The sequence below is a fragment of the Gymnodraco acuticeps genome, unplaced genomic scaffold, assembly GCF_902827175.1.
Source record: "Gymnodraco acuticeps unplaced genomic scaffold, fGymAcu1.1, whole genome shotgun sequence".
In the NCBI taxonomy this organism is placed as follows: Eukaryota; Metazoa; Chordata; class Actinopteri; order Perciformes; family Bathydraconidae; genus Gymnodraco; species Gymnodraco acuticeps.
This window is the reverse complement of record NW_022990397.1, coordinates 45,893-51,892: the sequence shown is the minus strand read 5'-3', so window position 1 is coordinate 51,892 and position 6,000 is coordinate 45,893. Positions and strand designations below refer to the sequence as shown.

The 6,000-nt window shown below is 41.9% G+C and overlaps 1 protein-coding gene across 2 annotated transcripts in view; it reads left to right on the top strand.

Moving 5' to 3' along the window:
- Positions 1-6,000, top strand: part of lekr1 (leucine, glutamate and lysine rich 1) — a gene marked incomplete at its 3' end in the record, with an annotated part of 54,874 nt that overhangs the window by 5,355 nt on the left and 43,519 nt on the right. Inside the window, 1 exon segment of one of the 2 annotated variants that reach the window (XM_034224605.1) lies at positions 5,529-5,556. 2 annotated transcript variants of the gene reach the window in all.

Genomic DNA, 6,000 nt, shown 5'->3' with positions numbered 1-6,000 from the left:
CCCCCCCACCCCCCCACCCCCCCCCCCCCCCCCCCCCATTAACCTCCTCGGTAGTCGCTTTCAAACAGATGTACAGTGTGCGCACACACACACACACACACACACACACACACTTTCTGCCTGCTGCACCATGGCCAACAGACCCAAATGGGAATCCATATTATTTATTGATTTCGGTGTGGGCATCCATCTCTCCCCCGTGTGTTTGTGTGCATCCGTTTGAGTTTTTCTGTTTATCATTTTTCACAACGGGCATGCGATAACCAGAGCAAAGGATGGAGAGACAATAACAAAGAATGAGAGAGGGAGGGAGAGAGAGGCTCATTTTGATCATAGCCCATCTGGTTCAGGCTGTACCTTATATTTTTCCCTCCCTCCAATAGGTTGGTAAAATAGAGGATGTTCTGGGCTTAGCCCCCCGCAGAGTACACTTCAGCACCATTTATTGGAGGAGGCTTAGGTAGCTGAGGGCGGCCGGAGAACAAAAAACAACAGAGGCAGTGTGGGGTGCGAGCGCAGAGCGGTGGGCGGCTCCATGTGCGCTGTTTGCATGGCTGTTTGGTGTGGGAGGGGGGGGGAGGAGGAGGCGGTGTACTAACAGGCCCATTTAAGTGCTGTTAATCCCGGTGTGCTGGGAGAGGGCTGGCACCGAGGTTTAATGGTGGGCTGCTGAGAAGGAGAGCGCTGCGGTTACACACAAACAACATGCCTGCCACCCACACACCGGGCACAAACACACAAACTAACACCGGCTTAGTGTGTATACACAAAGAGGAAACTCAGTTACATCTACAGGTAGACACAAAAAAGAACACTTCACCACACATTTCAAGACCGTGAAGTTACAGTGTTTCAGAGTGGAGCGGTGATGATGTCTTTTTGTAGGCCGACCCATAAATTAGCATCATAAAGGGCTCCCTCAACAAAACTCAATGGGATTTTTCCATTGGATTTAGGATAGTTTTTGAAAATAATCTGTGTAGCAAACACACATTTAAGATAGTTCTTTTAGCAGGATAATCTCCACATGTTATCACCACTTTGTGTTTATGACAAGGTCAATGCAATCGCGAGAAGTAAAAAGCTAACGTTTGGCTATAAACAAACTACATGACTTCCACATGACTTCACGTAACCATGCAGGACCGCCCCTCCCTACAGGCCGATCACGCAGACTGCGTGGGGCCTCACCTCGTAGAGGGTGCTTCATTTAGCGGAGGGAGCCTCATCTGAAGCGCAAATGCAGCGCGCCACAGTTTCGCCGCTGCGAGGCTCCACTAGCACCTCGTGAGCGTCGACGCTCACGACACAGAGGGCCTCATCATGTAACTTGCGTGGGGCCACAAGTTGGCCAGGGGCGGCCCTGTGACCATGGTTAAGCCAATAGGCGGCTAATGTTTTGCCTGATGACGTTTAGTCATCTCATTTAGTCACTTGTTAGCAACCGTGGTTTTTATGACACATGGCAGCTTTTGATATTCACAAATGGGGTATTTGCTGATTTACTTTATGAACAAAACCTAAAAGTCTCTTCAGCTTGTGTAAACCAAGACCTTATTTCAGGCTTTAACCAAAACACAATAAAAAAAAACCGTTGGTTTCCAGACAAGGGAACGGGAAGTGCTAGAATCCTGAGGAGTGTCCGGGCTCAGGACTCAGCATCGCTCCATACAGGAAGAGACGCCACCAACAGCTTTCCTTTTCATGATGGTTTTCTTTAGTTTATGTTTTGTAAATGTGCTTATCAGTTTCAACATTGTGAATACAGGCACATGTCCCCTCCATCCCTTCCTTTGTCTTTCTCAAGGGCACATTAGCACTTATTATTCAGGGACCAGGCCGCGTTGTCCCCCCCCCCTCCTTTCACTGCAGGTTTTAAATTGAAAATCAACTCAAACCTGCTTCTCCAAGCAGGTGTTCAGACTAATAATAGCACTGCATTAGAAAGGATATTCAGAGAGCTGCGTTGGCGTGTTGCTCCAAGTAGCAGCGAGGAGATGAAATATGATCCAGGAAGTCCAGTTTCAATAAAACATCTACTGTTTATCAGATGGCAAAATCACCGCCCAGTACTTTATAAAACTGGCACCATGTTAGCAATCATATTGTGTGGAAGAAGTACCCAGGTCATTTACTTACATTTACAAAAAGTCAATGGTTTCTTGAACACTTATGTGGTTAGAAGCCTGAAATAAGGTCTGTCACAAGCTGAACAGATTTTAACGTTTTGTTCTACGACTTAAAATATGTCAGTAAATATATATATATTTTTAAACGGTGGTTGCTAACGTTTAATTTGTCTAAATCAGACGACTAAACGTCATCACGCCTAACATTAGCCACCTTTAGCTTAGCAGTGTTGATGTGCAGCCATGTGACCGTGATGTAGTTCCTTTATAATGTTAGCTTGTTATTTCTTGTGATTGCATTTACACTTTAGAAATCCAAGAGTGGTGTTAATATGTGGAGATAATCATTTGTTTGCCACAGATTTCTTATTTCCCAATATTCTGAAATCCAACGGAAACGTCTCATTGCTTTTTGCAGAGGGAGCCCTTTGCGATGGTAACCTCTGGGTCTGCCTAAGAAACTGCGCCACTCTACGGACCCCTGTCATGAATCCTTGCTCTAATAATCCGTTGTCTACTTCCAACATCAAACAATGTTTCATTCCTTTTTTACCAGGCAAGATTATTCTCCAATTTGTCAGAGTGACACTTTAACTTTCCATGGCAGTGTTCCCGTCTGAGGATGAGTTGTTTTCAGTGCAGTGAGGAGCAGGGAACACCACAGCCTTTTCACACAGCAGCTGAGCACCTCTTGTTCTCCACACAGCGCTGATGCTCCATATTCACTCTCAAGTGTCACTGCCTGAGGAGCTCAAACACACCGTGTAATAGGACAAGACGTTCACCTCCAAGAGAGAAGGGAAGGAGCTGAGACAGGAGGGACAATCCTCCCTGCTAACTTCTCAAATGTTGTGGTCTGTGAGAAGCTCCGAATCACCCCACATGGAAGGAATATATATGAACCTCTATATTTTTAATATATGTTTAACATATGTTTAACATATATGTGACATATCTGAAATTGGACCCCTACATATATGTCTCTGAACATATATGTACATATATATCCATATATGTACATATATGCACACACATATATGGGTGCAGTGTATATGCACATATAGGTTGCACATATAGGTTTCACATAAATGCACATATATGTAAAACATATGTGCATAGAGTTTTTTCGTCGCCATTCAAGTAATTCTCTTCATGAAAATCTCGAACACAGTCAATCGGCAGAATGCTCCTAAGTCCCTTGTCACTACCTTCTGTCCACTCCACCAAGGCAAACGTGCACATGGTGACATTAATGTAATTTAATTTGTATGTTTGTTCTGTCTGTTGTGTTTTCCTGTATCCTCGAGCGGTTGGAATTTGAAAGAGCGGGCACTCTGGCAGCGCGTGCACATAAACAGGGGGATGATGTCATGAATGCGCGCTCGTTGTGAGTGGCGCTTTTCTATGACGTCACATTCTGCAGCGAATGTCTCTATTATTCTCTAATAATATAAAAAAACGTAAACAATTACAGGTAACATTTAGTGAAAACTTGTGGTTCAGATTATGTGTTTTTTTAACAATAATGTACAAATATTTAATAATTTACTAATCTTAAACTGATCAGCTGACGTCGAGCGGATATAAACATCCGGTTCCGGTCCTGGGTGAAATAACTAAACAAAAAATGTTTCTTCATACAATAAAACATACCGTAATCAAACAATATTGTCTTTATACATTGAATTGTCTTGGGCAATCCGCAAACCTCAATCTGCATTGAATGGAAATAAGTACAATGATGAATTCATGTAGTTATATAGAACTTTGGAATAATATGCACATTACCACATTACCTTGCAAAGACCTATATGTAGGCATTCTGTATGACATATACAGTGTATGCAAAAAGACAGATATACGAGCTATATATGAGGCATTATGTAGGAGATATATGCAAATATATTAACCTGACTTTGGCATATATGTGGAAATATATGAGCTATATATGACACATATATCTCCTATTAATCCACATATATGAACCTGAATATGGCATATATGCAGCATATGTTCGTATACTTTCTTTCCGTGTGGGACACTGTAACGGCACAAGACGTTCATTCTTTTTAGATATCTAAAGAGAGAGTAGAGAGAACAAAGAGCATCGTAGTGTGTGTGCCGGAGAGATTAGTGCCGTTTTCTGTTTTCATCGAAGGAGAGAATCAATGAAGTCCAGAGACATCAAAAACACTTTATGGCAAACGCATACATAGAGATAGACATGCAAGCTCAAAGACACATCTGGCGCCCTTTTTTATGTTATTTATCTTTTTCAAAACAAGTGGAGATTAGGGTGTGTGTGTGTGTGTGTGTGTGTGTGTGTGTGTGTGTGTGTGTGTGTGTGTGTGTGTGTGTGTGTGTGTGTGTGGTGTGTGTGTGTGTGTGTGTGTGTGTGTGTGTGTGTGTGTGTGTGTGTGTGTGTGTGTGTGTGTGTGTGTGTGTGTGTGTGTGTGTGTGTGTGTGTGTGTGTGTGTGTGTGTGTGTGTGTGTGTGTGTGTGTGTGTGTGTGTGTGTGTGTGGTGTGTGTGTGTGTGTGTGTGTTGTGTGTGTGTTGTTGTGTGTGTGTAACCTTAATGCAAAGCACGTTTATTTATATAGCAACAACAAGGCAATTCAAAGTGCTTCACAAAAAACATTGAAGCATCAAGACAATAGAAAAAGCCAAGATAATATAAATACATTAAAAACAACTAAGATAGAATAGGCAGAAAATACAATAATTAAAGTTGGAGTGTAGTGAAGGATATGAATAGTAATTTGATTCAATAAAAGGCGGCAGCAAACACAGAAGTCTTCAGCCTTTTAAGGAGATTTGTATAATGCAATTGGATTATATTTGACACTTGATATTAGCATTAAGTGTACATGAAGTCCACACAGTGCTCCAACCCACTCAGGAACAGTACTGAGTGATAGCAGCACACTCTTTGGCAGAACCAGAGACTTCTTCTCTCTACTAAAGCAGCAGAAAATAGACTTGAAGCGTGAACACAGCTTTGGTTGTGATTACGTGCATTTGAAGTGCTAGCTATTATGTGGCCTTTGTGTACAGACAGCTGTGTAGGCGCATGAGAAACCCAACGGAAACGCCTGCTGTGTAAACACGGCTTTCAAATGGTGTTTCAGTTAAGCTTCAGGGTACGTTTTTTATATCAACAGGAAATGGATTCATTACAAAAATGTAATTAAAAAAAATAACACTTGAATTTTCTTAAACAATAGGCTTAATGCGGATTTCTTTTTTCTTTCTATTTTGGTTATTGTAAAGTTAGGCCTGAATGACCTTTTGCAGTGGAGTTGAGATGTCTTTATGTAGGCTGCAGTCTAGAGGATTAGAGCAACATGTGAACATTTCTTGGAGATCTTAACCAAATATATTTTTCTTTACATTTTCAGATTAGAGTCAGCAATCTGATGCATACAAGTAAGAGTTCAAAATAGTTTTTTCTCATGTGGCCATAATCCTCTTCCGTAGATAATACATCTTTCACTTCTTCCTTACTATGTAAAGGCGTGACTGGCCTCTGTCGTGTTTTCCCGTGGCTCTCCAATGCCCTTGCTCTCCTTCTCCCTCCATCCATTTTTAATGTAAAAGTCTTCTACAGGAAACAGAGTATAAACCCCACATCCCAGGGAGATAAACCGTGCTACACACCTCTCTGTTTCTCTCTCCTACCTCAATTCTCCTTTTCTTGAATTATGGATCGTTTTCAAACCAGACACAATCTACCATTCCTTTTTTTTTTATCCTCAATGCGACATCAGGAGGCCTCTGAATATTGGTTGCGTTATTTGTTCACTTTAATCAGTGACTGGCTCTCTTCCCTTCTCCTCTCTTTTCATTGTCCGCTTCACCTTCCTTCTATTT